The following is an 18,992-nucleotide window of genomic DNA, read 5'->3' on the forward strand; positions in this document are numbered from 1 at the left end:
GTTTGGTCTTACTAACGTTTCAGGCTACTCAAGAGTCGGGCATGGTGTGTGCCCTTGGAAGAGGTTTTAAGTTTACAGAAGTAAACAGAAGTAACAGTGAGAGGCTTCCAGACAATCCTACCACCAGAGCCTCCTCCCTCTCGCCCGCTTCCTCTCTGCTTTCCATTTTTCGTCTCTCCCTCCTTCTGTCTCCCCCACCCTCCTCCCATCCACACCCTAATATTTCATTTTTTTTTATTCACTTAATTTTTTAAAAAATTTTTTAAATCTTTATTTTTGAGAGAGAGAGAGAGAGAGAGAGAGCGCATGAGCAGGGGAGTGGCAGAGAGAGAGAGAGAGAGAGGGAGACACGGAATCAGAAGCAGGCTCCAGGCTCTGAGCTGTCAACACAGAACTCGATGCGGGGCTCAAACTCACAGACCACAAGATCATGACCTGAGATGAAGTTGGACACTTAACCCACTGAGCCACCCAGGCGCCCCAAGCTTATTCACTTATTTTGAGAGAGAGAGAGAGAGAGAGAGAGAGAAAGAGAGAGAGAGAGAGCATGAGCAGGGGAGGGGCAGAGAGAGAGGGAGGGAGAGAATCCCAAGCAGGCTCCAGGCTCCAATTCTGGGCTTGAACTCACAAACCATGAGATCATGACATGAGCAGAAACCAAGAGTCGAACGCCCAACAGGTGGCCCTTTCGTATCTTTTTTTAATTGAAAGAAATGACTTCAAATCCAATGGAATCCACCTCCGAGCTTCCCCCGCCTCAACACCCCCGAAGCAACCACCATTCTGAGCTTGGTGCCCATCATCCCTACGTATACTTGAATACTTTTACCCTATCAACCATGTGTGTTGGTTGTGCTTTTATTTTTTTTTAATTTTTATTTTAATGTTTATTTATAATTTTGGAGAAAGAGAGAGAGACAGAGCTCCAGCAGGGGAGCGGCAGAGAGAGAGGGAGACCCAGAATCCGAAGCAGGCTCCAGGCTCCGAGCCGTCAGCACAGAGCCCCACGCGGGGCTCGAACCCACGGACTGTGAGATCATGACCCGAGCCGAGGTCGGACGCTCAACCCACCGAGCCACCCAGGCCTCCGGTGCGGTTTGTGCTTTTAAACTTCACGTGAACGGTATCTGATTTGCTCTGGGCACCCACCAGTGTATTTTCAAGACGTGTCCAAGTTAATCCACGTGGGAGTATTCAATCGTGTCAACTAAGCAGCCCTCGGGCCCCCTCACAGGCGTGGACACAATTCGCTTCTCCGTGAACACCCGAGCGTCCGTGCCCACCCCGCACATGGGAAGGAATCGGCACTGGTCCACCGCCCTGGCTCTACATTGGAATCACACGGAGATGGGGGCCCGAGCCTGGTCTCGCCCACGGAGATTCTAACTTCATCCTGCTGGAGGGCAGCCTGGGCACCGGAACTGTTAAAAGCTCCCCAGGTAGGGGCGCCTGGGTGGCGCAGTCGGTTAAGCGTCCGACTTCAGCCAGGTCACGATCTCGCGGCCCGTGAGTTCGAGCCCCGCGTCGGGCTCTGGGCTGACGGCTCGGAGCCTGGAGCCTGTTTCCGATTCTGTGTCTCCCTCTCTCTCTGCCCCTCCCCCGTTCATGCTCTGTCTCTCGCTGTCCCAAAAATAAATAAACGTTGAAAAAAAAAAAAAAAAAAAAAAAAAAAAAAAGCTCCCCAGGTAATTCTTAAGCGCAGCCGAGGTTCAGACCATCACCCCCAGGGGCCTCGCTGCTCCAAGTGTGGAGCAGAGTCTCGGGCGCCCCTACATTTCCACCAGTTCTCGAGATGATCCGCGTGCAGGTTAAGCGTGGGAAGGGCCGGCCTGAAGGGGCCACCTAGATGTGGAATTGCTGGGTCGTGGGCCATGTACATGCTCAGTTTTTCCGGCTGCTATCGGATCTCAACCAGTTTTGTAACACTCACGCCCTCAACCAGCAATCAGCGCACAGAATCGGAAAACCAAGGACAGCTCTGTGTCAACGAGAGCATCACCTACAAAACCTGAAATGACAGGAAGGTGTGTACCTTCCTCTGTAACCCAAACACACGGGACCGCTTCGGTGGTCTGCGAAAACTGAGTGCGTACACAGAAGGGTAACTTTGTCCACCAGGAAAGTTCAGATGGCTCGTCGCCACCGGGTCAGGGTTTTACCTTCAGGGATAAAAATGGTCAAAACCCCAGACTGCTTTTATAGAAGGTCTTCCTTCTTCTTCTTTTTTTTTTTCTCATGGCCCTGTCATAATTCCTCGTTATGCAGAGCTGGATCGTATTTAATGATCCGCAACCCAAGCCCTCATCCCCCTCAGTTCTGTGCAGAGGACAGTCGCAGACACTCACACGGAAGGTCCTGCCGTCTGCTGTCCCACCCTTTGTGTTTTTATTTTGTCATGTTCTGCTTTTAACAACCCAGAAGGACTATTTTGGTGGGGGTGGGGGGGTGGGGGGGAGTAGCTACTTCCTAGAAATCAGTTCATTCTGGCAATGCATTTTCTTCTCTTAATGGTATAACCAGATATTTAAAAAATGATATGTAAGTATCTTCCTGCAAGTCCCTGGGTTCATGTTAAAATAGTGAAATGACACCTTAGGAAGACAGCCAAAAAAGACAAGTCTCGTTTCTCTGTGGTCCCTCGCCACAGAGATTGGTTTCCCTCGCTAAGCCCAGCTTATTCAACTTTCCTTTCAGGGACTCACGGGCGAGACCCCAGAGACCAATTCTTTGACCTGTATTGTTCTTATTTCCAACGTTCTCACTTTTGGTTGGTGAAACGGCTGTTTTCTTCTACCGCTGGCGTGACTATAAATTGCTACTGCCTTTGCAATGAACAATTCGGCGATACGTTTGAGATGTCCTTAAAAAACTGTGTGCATCGTCTCTGAACTAAAAAATTCCACTTCTAGAAATTTATCATAAGGAAATAATAGAGGATGTGCGCAATGATTTATTTTCAAGGATGTTCTTTGTAGTGTTGTTTATAATAGCATAACATTGGAAACACCCTAAATGTCCAACCGAAAGAAAACGGGTTAAGTTGCAGTACATTTAGGGATGTTTCTGTGATGCTTGAAAACTAAAATGATACCGCAGAATACATCGATATGAAAACGTGCTCAAAGTGAATTAAATTGAAAAGTCTGAAAACATTATTGAAGCACAATTATACTTTGTGAAGAAATGTAAATACATTCATGGAAAGAATTTGGGAGAGCTATGCAGAAAGATGTCAACCGCCATCTCTGGAGAACAAGTGATGGGGATTTTTAGATTTTTTTTCTCTTTCACCAAACTGCATTTTCTCTTATTTCTCCAATAAACATGTAGTACTTAGGTTAAAAAGGTGTTTATAAAAACGTATTCTGCTCTGTTTCAAAATCAAAACAAGATCTTACAAAGGATTTACATATATGCATATTTGTTAAGGTGTTTTTATAAAACTTGCAACGGTGTAAGATTTTAATCTCACTTTCTTCTACAGTTGATGAATGGGTATCTTTTTCATTTGAAAAGAATAAAGACATCCAAAGTTGCGTTACTCCCGTATCTTTTTGAGAATGGATCTCCACGTCCCTGTCCTATACTTGTATAAGCGAAGAACGTGAAAAACCAAATATGGTCATCTGATACAATAAATGAGGATGTTCCTTTCTGACCTATCCTTGGGGCACCATTATTCCAGACCTACTCTGGAGGTGTCATAACAGAGAACCCTTTTCAAGGGACAAGGCCAATCTCCTCAACACGAAGCACAGGACACTTAGTTCGCTGGGTCCCGATGTCTTCATAGGTGTTATTCTCGACCATTCCCCATTCTGTCTTCCTACAGCCACACACGCCCCATGCCTGTGCCCAAACACCACCCACTGCCTGCAGGACCAGCCCCTTCTTGTCCCCTTACCTACACTCACCACCTGCTTTGGCCATCTGTCCTCAATGCTCTTGAGGGGTAAGCGCTTGTCACGACCCTCTGGGTAGGGAGGTGACGTCAAGACTGCAAGCCCACTCCCTGCACCAATGACAGAGCCCCAGTGAGCCCCACCCACCCCAGCTACCCCGGCCCAGCATGGATGCTACAGCAGTAGGTCGCGTTTTGGAGAGTTCAAGTCAATGTGTTGGGTCCCAGCTCACCCTTCGACGCCATAGAGAGCCCAGTAGCGTCTCTTGGGTATCCTCCATGGTTCATGGTATGTCAGCAAAGTTTTCTTCTTCTGTCCCACCCTGCCGTCACTGAAGGAGGCGCACGAGGTCCTACGAGATTCAAGAGACCTCACCTCCTTCTCCGATTCCCCACTATGCATGTGAAGGAGAAGGGGGGGGGGGCAGAGAATGAACCCCAGCCAAGGTATCGCCTTTGCCCGTGTTTAGGTGTGCCATCTCACACCTTCCACCTCCAGAGAGCAGCCAGGCTCAGAACCCATCACCTAACCTCATGATGGAGCCTGCTTTTCCTCTTCCATAAAACAACACGCAGAATCCAAGGACCTAAGGCATGACTCCCATAGGACAAGGACTAAGATTAAGTCAACTCACGTAAGAGTTACTGAGCATTTGCTACACACGAGTATGGATTCAGAGGCGGCCAGGAGAAAGAGACGCCAAGGAAAAACATAAACTTTTCACCACAAGGGCTTGGCTTGAGCCTGGGTTAATGAAAAGGATTTGACAGAATTAAGGTGACAGAGCAGAGAAGCCCTTTAGTTTACGGGAGCAGCGTAAGCCCGGCTTCATAGCTGCAGAGGCATGAAACACCAGAGGTGCTGAGAGAGAAGGGAGAAACCAGGGGTGGCTACAGCGGAGGGTTTCAGAGGGCGCACACAAATGGAGGAGGATGGACATGAACGTTGGGGGTCCGATCACAGGGAGCCTTAAACGTCTTGCTAAGAAGGCTGGACTTGATGGTCCAGGAATTTCCGAGCCACTGAAAACGTCTGAGGCATCGAATCATAATCACATCGAGTACCCCAAACTTGGTGGTCAAATAAAAGGCTCTTGGGGGGTTCCGATTCAACCATCTACTAGATGTAAACGTTAACCTCTCTGGAAATCATTTCCTTCTTCTGTGGGTAATTAAGTGAAACGTCAGGGGAATAGAAAAGTAAAGGAGATAATGAATGTGAAAGCACTCTGCCAACAGTAACATACTGCGGAGAAAGAATGCATCCACACGCTGGATTTCGCATCGTAAACCCTGCGGAGATGAAATAATCTATTATCGCGGGAGCAGCCTCTTCCTTTAAACGCAGAGGTCTGATTTATCGCTTTATTTTGAGAAGCTTTTGGAGGTGCTTTCTGTCAGATGAATTATGAACCACTGAAGATAAGTTGTTTGGTTTTCAGCCTCCAGTCCAATTGTTTTGAAAACATCTGGGTCACCAGCCCACATCTCACGGACATCAAAATGGTAAGCCCCCATAGTCCAAGGGAGGTCAGGAGTTGCACCCTTTAAATTACTGCTGGGGCGGGGGGGAGTGGCGAGCAGTGCGTGGGTGGAGGGCTGAACTTATTTTTACATTTCCCTGAAACTGTTTTCTGACCTAGTAGAGTTCCACGGCTGCCAGGAAAATATTAAGTAGATATTTAAATCAGTTTGTGAAACAGAATACCTCATGCAGGCAAACATCCTGTTTCAGACCCCCCACCCCCTGCCAGAGGAATGAATAAAAGTAAGGTTAAGCAAGAGTCAGACTGGTGAAAATATAAGCCCCGAGTGACATTTTTCTTGAACAATACCAGCGTAAGATATTGGCTTTGAGATTAAAAAAAAAAAAAAAAAAAAAAAAAAAAAGGGACCAAAAACATAGAATGTATCTCCAAGCCATATCACAACCGTATGAAATCTTTGTTTATAAAACCCAGCCCTGGGCAAGTCTGCCAGTCTGCTGTCCGAGACACTCAGAAGCCTGCAAAAATAAGACTTAACATTTCGTCTCCTTGTAGGGGGAGGCTTTACATTTACAAAGCAGGCTCAATAGAACTGGCCTCCCTTCGGGCTCCACTGTATCACAGGTTGAAATTTGAACACAAAAAGCCTACACCCGAGGCTGTTTCTGAACCTTTTGATTTCCTAATTCATAGATGAGGTTCAGTCACCGTTTTGATAGCTATTGATTTCTAATTTTTTGTTTTAAATTAGTGAATTAGCCAGCGAATGAGATCTATATGACGCCAATTTCCTTTTATTCTTTTATTCCAGTTGTTCTTTTTTGGTGGCCTATAGTGTATGGTCAATTTCTACAAATATCCCTGGAGAGTTTACAAAGAATGTATATTCTCTAATTGTTACATGTAGGTTTCTATAAATAACCATTGGGTCAAAATTGGTAACATATACCTAATTTTTATGTCATTGATCGATCAACTGCTGCAAAAGGCAAATTGAAATCTCTCACCAAAAGTGGATCTTCTTCTCCTTACAGTTCTTTATGTATTTGGAGCCTACGTTATTATGTACATACAAGTTCATCACTGTTATATGGTTTTCATGAACGTATCCTTTTTTGATTATGTATTAACCCTCAATTATCTCCAATAATGCTTTCTGCTTTCTATTTCCACGTTTGTCATGTGTGTTTTGCTTAGAATTTGACTAGCACATTTTATTCCATCTGTTTGCTGCCATTCTTTCTTTGTGTTAGATGTTTTTATAAAGAGCACTTAACTGACTTTGGAGTATTTTTTATTTATTTTTTATTTTAATTTTTTAAATATAATTTATGGTCAAATTGGCTAACATCCTTTCTCTTTTGGTTTGGCTGCTTAACATTCTAGTTTTATTTCTTTACTTGTGAATCTTTAAACAAAATCTAAATTTAATCACCAAATATATCCTTTTCCCAAAGAAAGCAAGGAATTTAGAAGTCTCGAACTCTCATCATCCATCCCTAATCTTATATGATGATGTTGCCCAATGTTTTCATCCTACCCTGTTGTTGTACTGCCTACCTAGAAGGCTGTTATCATTTTACAGCCATTTCTCTTTAGATCTATTCTTATATTAACCAATTTCATTGCTCCCATTTTCTTCTTATCTCACTCCTTCATCCAGGATCCATTTTCTTTGTTTATTAAATCTTTTGTTATTTCCTGAAGTGAGGGTCAGTTAGCAACATACTCTGACCCTTTGTTTGAAAGTATCTTTATTTCCCCCTCAATTTACATAATGAATCAGAATGCACTCTTAATGTAGTTTTCAACATATTCCTCTTAAGCTTATTTTAAAGTCATGATTTTAAAGGACCCGTTGGCTTCACCAAACTACTAAGCGAGTTTATGGCAGAAAAAAAGAAAAAGTGAAGAGCCCAGAAGATAGCTACTTTTACCTCTTCAAATATTTCATATCTTCTGTTCTTTTTATTCCCTCCTTTCTGGAATGTCTATTAGATCTGCACAGCACATTCTCATGAGCCCCTTCCCTGCCCTTGACCTTCTCTCCTATGTCCCCTCTCTTCATCACTGTGATGGGCTCTGAAAACAACTGCAAGTCTGCTTTCGTTAATTCACTCTTTGGCTTTTTCAGGTCAGCTGTTTAACCCTTCTACTGAGTTTCTGATACCTTGGAATCCTTTTTTTGTGTTTCTAGGAGTCTTCATGCTTCTTCAAAATCATCTGTTCTTTTCCATAATGTCTTTTCCATAACCTCTTTTGGGTTCCTTCTTTTGTGTATTTAACCACTTTAAAATCTACTTACTTTATATTCTCAATCCCATACTTGAATTATCTAACGTCCTTGAGGGTCCGTGGTCTCCGCTGAATCTTGGTCTAGGTAGATTGTTTCTTCCTCTTTTTGTAATTTGGAGTTACAGAGTCATCTTCAACACATGTTCTTCTGCAGGAATTCTGTAAAGTTTGGACTGAAGACATGTCTGTCCAGGAAGAGTTCACAGGTACGTCCGCCGGGTGTCTGAGGTTATCATTAGTCCATGACCACTTTTCATTGCTTAATTCCTCAGCCTGGGGTTGCTGGAAAACACAGTTCGGTGTGTGTGTGCATAGGGAGAGAAGGGATCCAACTCTCTGCTTTGTGCAGCCCAAGACCTCATCTTCTGGCCCTCTAAAACCCAAATCTCTGTGGTATAGACATTGGTATCCCACCCCCACCCATGCCACTTGTGACAAGCTGGTGACAACGGGTGGAGTACTCTGTTCTCAGCTCCCTCTTTGTTTTTAGTCCCTCAGGAACTCACGCACTTTCTTCCCAGTTCAGCTATGCGTATCCAAGGGTATCTGATTCCAATCTGCATTTCCAGGTGCTGGGCCAGAGGAACATCTTTAGCTCCTCTTAAGCTCAATATTTTACCAGGACCACCAGTCCTCTCGGCCTATTTTTTACCGATTTACTTTAAACGTTTCCATTTCCAATGCACCCATCACCCTGGCTCATGCTATACTCTATTCCATTCATGTTTTACGTAACCAATTGTCAAAAAATTGATTGTACATATTAATCATGTAATACCCTACAATTCAAACACTGTAAGAAAATGTGCCTATCCTTAGCCTGCTTGAGAAGACATAATTTCATTATGTCTTTTATTCAAAAACACATGATTAAATCAGTTTTGCTGGCCTCTAAACATATCTTTGGCATTCTGACGCACCAAAATATTTCACTGCGTGGAGTCATTCTCAACTCTTCTGCAGTGGTTTATCATGGTTTATCTAGTTTTTGGGATTTTGTTTTACTTCATTTCCTCCCTTGTTGCCTCTCCTTGGTCATTCCATGGTTACACAGCTTATGCTCATCGTGTTTTAGAAATGCAATGCCTGTTCCACTTAAAAGTTTCTTCCTGCTTGGGTTTTCTTTCTTTGCCCATCTTTTAGATGTTGGTGTCCCCAGAGTTTTGTCTCTGGTTCTCACTCCCTATGGGCACTCCCCTGGACTTCCTATCTACTCCCATGTTCCTCTTTTTTTTTTTTTTTTTTAAATATTTATTTTTGAGAACGAGGCAGAGCGTGAGCAGGGGCGGGGCAGAGAGAGAGGGAGACGTAGAATCCGAAGCACGTTCCAGGCTCTGAGCTGTCAACACAGGGCCCGATGTAGGGCTCGAACTCACGAACCAGGAGATCGTGACCTGAGGCAAAGTCACACACTTAACCAACTGACCCACCCAGGCGTCCCTCCCATGTTCTAACTACAACATGCACTCCATATTAGTTACCAAGCGTTGCTGTAACAGAGAACCATAAACTAAGTGGCTTAAAACAACAGAAATGTATTATCTTAGAGCTGTGGAGGCTAGCAGTCTGAGATCAAGGTGTCAGCAGGACCGGCTTCCTCTGGGCTCTGGGTAGAATCCTTCCCCTGTCTCTTCTGGCTTTTGGTGGTGGTCAGTCAGCCATGCGTGGTATTCCCTGGCTGACAGCTGTACCACTCCAATCTCTGCCTCCATTTTCACAGGGCTTCTCCCTATGTGCCTTCACATCATCTCTCCTTTGTGCGTCTGGGTCCAAATTTCCCCTTTTAATAAGGACGTAAGTCATTTTATTAGACCCACCCTCATGACCTCATCTTGACTTGATTCAACCTAAAAATACTCTACTTCCAAATAAGGTAATGTCCTAAGGCCCTGGGAGTTAGGGCTTTAACATAGCTTTTCTGTGGGGGCACAATTCAAACGACACCACATGCTTATATCTGCAGATCTATCTCGAGTCTAGAAACTTCTCCCAAATGCCTGAGCCAACTATGAAAAGGAAAGCTGTAATTTTTTGAGGCCTACTGTATCCTAGGCACTGTGTATGCACTTCACATGTGTTGTCTCATTTAATCCATACAGCATCATATATATATGGCATGTATATGTGTGTGTGTGTGTGTGTGTGTGTATGTGTGTATATATATAGATAGATAGATAGACAGATAGTAAGCATCACTATCATCTGTATTTGGGTGTAGCTGCAGGCCAAGGAAAGCCAAGATTAAGTGACTTTCCAGATCTCAGAGCTACAAAATGGCAGAGATTAGAAAACAGGTGTGGTAACCCCCGACAGATGACTCTCCACCCTAAGCTCTACCCCCATACTGCCTCACTGGTGTCCCACGGGTAACTTAAACACAGAATAAACCAAACCAAAATCATCTATCTTAAAATTTTTTTTCTAATTCATTATACGTCCAGCCAGCCACTCACGCTAGGTTTAAGCCATTTTCTTTTATTTTTTTTCTAAATGTTTTATTTATTATTGAGAAACAGAGAGAGACAGAGCATGAGCATGGGAGGGGCAGAGAGAAGGGGAGACACAGAATCTGAAGCAGGCTCCAGGCTCCGAGCTGTCAGCACAGAGCCCGTCCCAGGCTCGAACCCATGAACCACAAGACCATGACCTGAGTTGAAGTCGGACGCTCAACTGACTGAGCCACCCAGGCGCCCCGAATCTAAGCCATTTTCAATGCCATTGTGGAGTCAGACAGGTTACGTGCTGAGCAACACAGTAGACTATTGTGAACATCTTCAGTCTTTCCTTCTTTACTTAGTCCCCTTTGAAAAGCCCATTTTAGAATTTCTGCAGCAACTTAACCAACACATCCTACCATGGCATGGCTTTGTGTTCTTCCCTGGATAATTTTGATAGCGTAGCATGGAAAGGAGAACTCAGCCTCTGGGATCAGACAGAACTGGATGAGAATCCTGGCTCTCCAAATTACTGGCTGAGACACCCTGAGCAATGATCTTGGCTTCCCGAGCTTTAGTTTCTTTATCTGTAACGTGAGAACAACAAATACTACCTATACCATAGGGTGCTTTGTGAGGCTTAAATGAGATAATACCTTACAGACAAAGTGGACAGCCCGGTGCCTGACAACAGCGTGCACTCGATACACAGGAGCCGTCACCATTTCTGTATTTATGATTTCGGTCACACATATAACCCAAGGCAGTTTCCTCAATTGCTACCCAGCTCATAGTTTAGGACGATAATTAACTTGGACTTTAGGAGTTAAGGTTTAACTGGTTTGGTCGTCTCCTTGCTTGACTTGGTTGCACAGAAGCAATTTAAGTAGAAGCTTATAGAAACACGCTCCATAAGGTAGACACAGCGGGAGCGATCCGTGGGAGTGGTTCGTGGCATGACGAAGTAAAATGAAGACTTGAGGTCTTACCAACAACTTCTGTAGGTATACGTGAGCACAGGCCTGGGTGGCAGCTCTGGTCTTACCCACCTGCACAAGTGTTCCTGAGAGAGTTGCTTTGCTTCTAGCTAGGGCTCCATGTTCCCATGTTTAAAGGGAGATATTTATGATAGTTTTATGTGCCAACCTGACTGAATCACGAGACGTCCAGACATTTGGTTAAACATTATTTCTGGGTGTGTCTGTATGGGTGTTTCCAAAAGAAATCAGCATTTGAATTAGAAGACTGAGTAAACTCGTAGCCTGCCCTCCCCTGTGGGGGTGGGTGACACCAACTAACCCATAAAGACCCAAATGGAACAAAAAGGTGGAGGAAGGAAGAGAGGATTTGCTCCCTTTGCCTGACTTTTGAGCTGGGGCATTGATCTCGGGCCCTCAGGTCTCTGGCTTTCATGCTTTAAGACTCAGACTAAAATCTACACCATTGGCTCTCCTGGGGTCCCAGTTTGCAGACAACAGATTGTGGACTGTGGGGTTTCTCAGCCGCCATAATCACATGGGCTAATTCCTCATAAGAATAAAAAAGTGGTGAGGGAGAGAAAGAGACAGAGAGAGGGAGAGAGAGAGAAGGAGAGAGACAGAGACAGAGAGACAGAGAGAGAGAGAGAGAGATTGGTTCTGTTTCTCTGAAGAACCCTAATACAAAGTTCAACTAAGATCATCAAGAGTCTTGGACCGCCAACTCCTGTGATCCTGTGATTCCTGCTAACTAAATCTGGATGACCATGAACTCAATAAATGCACATTAACTGACCCCTGCACACAGGCCCCGAGCTCGCTGCTTTGTCTGGTGATGAAGAATGCGAAAGACATATTCACCAACTCACAATCTAATAGGACAGACAGGCTCAGAAATTATGACCTTTAAGAAGACGAAAGCATAATAGGTTTACCCTCTGCACTTGGTCAGTGAGTACAGTCTTCTATCACTTGGTATTCGTTTGCTTTCAAAGCCCAGCTTGGAGATGTCATATGTGGGAGGAATCACGTGACAGCCATGTGAGCCCTCTGTCACTCTAACAACTCAAAATCTTGACTTTACCATAAGCCAGACCAGCAAAGACCCCCGCTGGGCGCATGTTCTTTGCATGGAGCCGTTCTCTCGTGTAATTCATTCTGTTCATAAAGGATGTCAGAAGAAAACGGGCTGGTGAAACGCAATGCTGCAATTATATCAGAAAGATAGTCCCATGGTCCCCTCTATAGCCTCAGTGGACCCTGAGTGTCAAGTCCGGGGATCCTGCGTGTGGGATGCAGAATTGAGAAAAACAATGCCTTCCTTGTGAAACTTCTCTGTGAAAACAAGGATTATGTTCCCACACGACTTTTTAATTTGGCTGCCAGGAAGCTCAAAGCCATACTGGAAGCATGGCTATGATATCTTGGCCAAGCTTGCGGTCAAATGTGGTCAAAATGGCTGCCTCATTCTTTCGCATGACCTTGGTTTTCCATCAATAGTTTTAATTGCCTCAGTACTGACTCCTAATTTCTTTTTGATCAGTGGTTTGGTTCGCGTGTCTATCGGTAGTTGAGTTCACAAGGCATCTCAAATCCTTCATGGGATTGAATGAATACATGCGTATCGAAGTAAGTATGAGGTCTATTCTGGTATACAGTGTGAAACAAAATAAAGCATGATAATAAAAGAATTGGTAAGATGTAAAAAAAAAAAGCCATGACGTTGCCAAAAGATGAAGGCTGGTTTCCTAGACAGAGTGGATTTGCCTTGCAGAAGGATCTGTTAGCAGAGAAAGGAAGAAGGGCATTCCATCGGAGGGAACAGCATGGGCGAAGACACTGGGTTGTAGCAATGGCAGCATGAGAGCAGAGTGACGGGGTGTGGGGGGGGACAGGATGTGGCAGAGAAAAATGACGGACTGTTAGCAGAGAAAGGAAGAAGGGGATTCCATCGGAGGGAACAGCATGGGCGAAGACACTGGGTTGTAGCAATGGCAGCATGAGAGCAGAGTGACGGGGTGGGGGGGGGGACAGGATGTGGCAGAGAAAAATGACGGAGGCTGCAAAAAAATTTAGGAATCATAGCACGAAAGGTACAAAGGAAGCTCCTCTTGACCAGCCATCTCATTCCTCAGATGTTTGTGACATTTGCCTGAATCAGTCATCTGAGCTCTGAATCCCACACTCTCCTGTCAGGAACTACATACTTCATTGTGGATGGGTCTTATCTACTTCTGACAGGCTCTGGTCACTTCCTCTGTGACGGGTACATGAGTTATAAGTGCTCAGTGAATACTTGATGAATTGAGGAGAAGGGACCCAGCACAGAGGGTGTGAGGAAGACACAATACCAGTAATTCCAGCCCTGGGTGTTTGGGGGGCAAGAATAAAGGGGTCTTAAATCACGTAAGAGCTTGTATTCATGTGACTGAAACACAGTAAGCGCTCCGTGAATGAATGAATGAATGAATCAATCAGTGAGTGATGAAGCGAATGTGGCAATTCTTGATTTCCGAGACTTCTGATCACCATGAGTGTTTGTGCCCCGGGTGGCTATTTAGAAAATAAAAGTAGAAATGTTTGAAAAGCCCAGTGCTTTAGCACTCATGTTAGGGAATAAAAACAGAAAAGGGAAAAAAATCTTTCAAAATGATGTAAGCTGCTAAAACCAGAGGTCCCGTTGCATTTTGGTCAGCATTTTGCAACTTTTAAGAACAGTGGACGAAGACTGTGCCTTCCTCTTTGTTAGCCCTGCTGGTTAGCACATCACCAAGTACACTGTGAATGTGATGGCAGGTGCTCAGTGAGGCATCGTGAAGCCCAGGCTCTTTAGAATACTAGCTCCGTGGGGCGCCTGGGTGGCTCAGTCGGTTGAGCGGCCGACTTCGGCTCAGGTCGTGATCTCACGGTTTGTGAGTTCAAGCCCCGCGTCGGGCTCTGTGCTGACTGCTCAGAGTCTGGAGCCTGCTTCGGATTCTGTGTCTCCCTCTCTCTCTGCCCCTCCCCTGCTCGTGCTCTGTCTCTCTCTGTCTCAGAAATAAAAAAAAAAAAAAAGTGCACTCCAGTGGTGCAGTGGGGACCCATTTGTTTCTGAATAGTGATCTGTGTTTGCAGAATTGGGGAGGCAGACGTGGAAACACCTGGAAGTTAGATTCTTGCATCGTACCCCCGGTGTCTTGGCTGTTGTTAGGAATGCAGCCAAATGCCTACAAGCCTCATACTACGATTCAGTTTGTCAGAATGAATCTCAGGCTTCCTCTTCTCCCACGCAACATTTCGTGCCTTTAACGGTCCCGGGTTTTCCTATGGATGAAGTGATGTGTGGTCTTTGCAGATTTTTTTTATTTTATTTTATTTTATTTTATTTTATTTTATTTTATTTTATTTTACTTTATTTCATTTTTTATTTCATTTTATTTTATCTTATCTTATTTTATTTTATTATTTTTATTTGGGTATGTTTGACACACAGTGTTACGTTAATGCACCACCCATGACAGGTCCCCAAAATACACCCTAAGGGAGAAGAAGCTTTAGGAAGACAAAATTCCTTCCCCTCGAACGGGTGACTCTTCATTTTTCAAAATTGTTGGGAACATCATTGTGAAACTACTGGTTATTTCTTCCCGGCCACCCACGCTTCTGAAAGTAACACAGCACGCCTTTATCACAAACAGGTAAAAACAGGTACCTGTGTTCAGGTAAAACTTATTCAGTGTCCTCTATTTAGATTAAAGCTTCTCAAACCATGTTCTGCATGCAAGTCACCCAAAAAGTGTGCCAACCATGTGGCCTCCTCAACCCTTCCCACACCCAGGTTCAGGAAACTCGGAAATGTGCATTTTCGAATCACAAGTCTCCCGGGTAATCCTGATGCAAGTGGTTCTGACTGTACCCGGAGAAACTTTCTCCAATCGGTGTCCAAAGCCCCCTGAGCCAACCAACAACGTGCCGTCTCACCAGGCCGCCCGTGTCCACCTCCTCGTAAGACGGAGTTCACGGAATGACACTGTGAGCTGCCACCGTGTAAGGAACAGCCCAACGCCACGAGATGGAGACTTACACCTACGGACATGCACACCAAATAGACAGACAGACAGACAGGTAGATAGATAGATAGATAGATAGACAGATAGATAGATAGAAACGTATAAATGTGATTTATTGTCTAACCGTGTACTTTGCGAGGGAGAAGCACACATCAACAATTTTTCCAGGACAAGAGGCATGAGCCAAGGCTTTCCAGAATGTCTCGTGGTCTCACTGAGGGTTGTTCTCATGACTTCCCTGTTCCTCCCCTACGACAAACCGAGGAATACATTTTTCTCTCGACTCAGAATGAACAGCCGGGCCATCGCCTTCCTTTTTATTCCATGAACGCTTAACCACGTACTGATTGAGGCCTTCCCCTTCTCACTGACGCCTGGGGACACCTTGGGAGCTGAATGCCACCCGCCTTTTGCAACTGTGCAAAGGTTAAAAGTTTGCATTCTAAAGGCAGACGCTTCAGGGCGCCTGGGTGGCTCAGCCCATTGAGCACCCTGACTCTTCATTTTTGGCTCAGGTCATGATCTCACGTCTCATTAAGCAGAGCCCCGCCTCAGGCTCTGCGCTGACAGCATGGAGCCTGCTTGGGATTCTCTCTCTCCCTCTCTTTCTCTCTCTCTCTCAAAATAAATAAATAAAAATGAAAAATAAAATAAAATAAAAGCAGATGCTTAGAAATAAGTATTTTTTTCAGCAATCTTTATGACTTGCGCAGATGAGCGTCAGTCCGTGTGTTTAGCTAGAGGGAGAAACACATGCCAGGTGGAACCAGGTTTGGACAACTCTCTCCGTGGGCAGAGCATTCGAGGCCCAAGATGTGCCTGAACGAGGTGCCCGGGTCCCGGAGCCAAGGCTGAGCTGCAGACGCTGCAGCTGGACAGGGCCGTCCCCAGGTCCTGCAATCTCACGGCCACATTGGGGAATTCTCTGGACGGTGCAATGCGGCCGTGTGGGCGGGCGTGAGTGGGTGTGGGTGTGGGCGCGTGTGTTCATCTGTGTGTCTGTGTATGACCACACCTACTTGAAGCTTGACCAATAACTGAAAGGCTGACGGCTTGCAAAATCAGCCACAGCTCTCTTACAAACACTATCAACCGAATAACTGCCTGCGTTTGGTATGAAGCAACTGAAGGAGGGAAGAGCTGGAAGAGGCCTTTCTTCAGGGGATGAAACCAATCTTTGCACAAAAACATCAATATGAGCCAATCTGCATGACCGTCAGTCCACCCAGCCAGCTGACATTTAATGAGCACCTACTATAAACCGGGAACGGTGGCGGGGGGGGCTCTGACTTCATTGAATCGGTCCTTTGCCTCTTCCCCGTATAAACAGCTCTCCTGATCTCTGAACATTTTACTCAACGTAGGAAGCGTCCAGTCTGTCCCTCGTTGGCAATGATATTGACGCCATCGAAGCACATTGATAGCACGACAGAAACATGACCCCATCCGTATACAGTGTGAGCGCATCACGCGTTACCTCCTGGGCCGGTGAGGCTCTCAGGAGCCAAGGCAAGAATCTTCAATACAGGCCTGTCCTCAGATGGATTCTCTGGTCTTAGAGAACTAACAAAAACTTCGTTTTGCCTGACTTGAAGAAACGACACTCTGAAGAAACAAGGCTGACTTGAAGAAACGACACTCTGAAGAAACAAGGCTAAGGCTGAGAGGGGTGTGTGGGTGGGTGCTCTTTGGGTCTGTACCTCGTCCTGTTCACATCCAGACAGCGTCCGAGGAAACGGCGCCCCTGCCCCCTGCTCCTCCCCAGGAACTCCCCTGCTCTCCAGCCTTTTTTAGGTACCCCACGTCCAGGACGCGTGCCTCAGACCATCTGCATTTCCGTATGGTTCCCCCATACGGAAACCTTTTGTGTGATGGCCCGGGATCGAGTCCCGAGTTTCGGGTCAGCAGCTCGGGGGCTATGGTCAAACCAAAAGGGGGGAGCTTCCGTACAAAAGCCAACTGCCTTTCAGTCAACATCGAAACCTGTTTTGTCCCCGTCATCGGGCACACGTGACACTTCATGTCTGCTGTCTCCTATAAAGGTCTCACAACACGCCTCCGAGGTGGCCCCAAAGGACGATGCCTTTCGTATCAAGGCATCAAGCAGTCTTGCCCAGCGACCACCCTGGGGAGCAGCCCGGGCCACGGACCCAAGCCAGACGTTCTGCCAAGTACCGCGTGCTTTGCACTCTATTTGGAAGGTGTCGGAGGTCCGTGAAAGCGGCCGCGTGCAGGAGAAGGGGCAGTGGGATGAGACGCACACCCTGAGCGGATCTGAGCCTGCGGCCACCCCGCTTCACGGAGGTGAAGGTCAGTGACCCCTGGAGCAAGACGGAGTCCAGTCTGCACGGACCTCGCTCGTGCACTGGCAGCCTTTCGTGCATTCTCCCCTCGCTTGGTGTTCGTGGAGAACCTACCTCAGGCCAGCCCCGTACTTGGCCATGGAGGCTGGGCCTTTCGGGGGGGGGCTTGCGTTGTACTGAGGGAGGAAGCCACTCAGCAAACGCTCACATGAATGGACAGTGGAGTGACAGCCGGAAGACAAAGAGGGCGGAGGGGGCTGAGGTCAGCAGGTAGAGTGGGGAACGGCTTTTGGCGGCGCCTTCAGGAAAGGCCTCTCCGAGGAGACATTTGCACCGAGCGCTCGCGAAGGACAGAACTACCTGGAACCAAGGGTTTCAGGCTGAAGTGACCCTGATTCCAAGCCCCTGAGGCCAAGCCACAGGGTGACCAGATGGCTGCAAGGAGTGACAGAGGGGAGCCACGGGGGCCGTGCTAGGAGCCGAGATTTAACCCAGCAGCTAACGGAAGAGAACCAGGGCAGGCAGGCCTGTCTGAACGCGGACTTGGCCTCCTGTTAACAGTAGTCCCCGGGAGAAGTTAGTTGACCCCTGGGAGCTCCATTTTCCTCCTCAGGGAAATTGTGATAAGGATTCCTATTTTCCAAGGGGCGCCTGGGTGACTCAGTCGGGTAAGGGTCTGACTTCGGCTCAGGTCAGGATCTCGTGGTCCGTGAGTTCGAGCCCCGAGACGGGCTCTGTGCTGACAGCTCAGAGCCTGGAGCCTGCTTTGGATTCTGGGTCTCCCTCTCTGTTCCTCCCCCCTCATGCTGTCTCTCTCTCTCTCTCTCTCTCTCTATCAAAAATAAATAAACATTAAAAAATTAAAAAAAAACCAATTCCTATTTCCCAAGATATCACGAGATGGTGCCTTCACACTGCTTACCCCAAACCCTGACACCTGTTAAGGACCCACAAAGCAGTGACGGTGTCTGTGGTAGTTTTGGGTTTCTGCAGCTCGTTTCCTCTGAAAAGTCATCTTTCCCATCACCTTCAGTTTTTTGCTAAACAAGTGAGTTCGTGGCATTTTCCTCAAGTTCAGGGCTATTGCTTTGGTTTGAGTTTAGAATTACTTCTGTGGCAAAGAGTCATTCTGGTTCTCAGAATCGGGAGGGCAGGCCAGGGAGAGCTGGAATTTTCGATTTTGAGCACGAACCGTGATGCCTCCCAGCTTTGTATTTTGCCAGCTGAGAAGTCTTTTTCAAAAGCATACCACGTAGGATGAAAATGTAGCACTTCATGCAAAAACAAGGGTATTTAAGAGGGGCCCCTGGGTGGCTCGGTCAGTTAAGCGGCCGACTCTTGGTTTCCGCTCAGGTCACGACCTCACGGTTTGTGCGATCGAGCCCTGAGCCGGGCTTTGCGCTGACAGCGCAGAGCCTGCTTGGGATTCTCTCTCTCCGTCTCTCTCTGCCTCTCCCCCACGTGTGCTCTCTCAATCTCTTTCTCAAAAATAAATAAACTTTTTTTTTTAAAAAAAAAGAATATTTACCACCAAATAATCTCAGA

General features: G+C 46.3%; 1 protein-coding gene across 5 annotated transcripts in view; it reads right to left on the reverse strand.

Moving 5' to 3' along the window:
• ERG (ETS transcription factor ERG) overlaps nucleotides 1-18,992 on the reverse strand; it is a 252,833-nt gene that overhangs the window by 24,640 nt on the left and 209,201 nt on the right. The gene's annotated exons all lie outside the window — the stretch shown is intronic.

The sequence above is a fragment of the Lynx canadensis genome, chromosome C2, assembly GCF_007474595.2.
Source record: "Lynx canadensis isolate LIC74 chromosome C2, mLynCan4.pri.v2, whole genome shotgun sequence".
Taxonomy (NCBI): Eukaryota; Metazoa; Chordata; class Mammalia; order Carnivora; family Felidae; genus Lynx; species Lynx canadensis.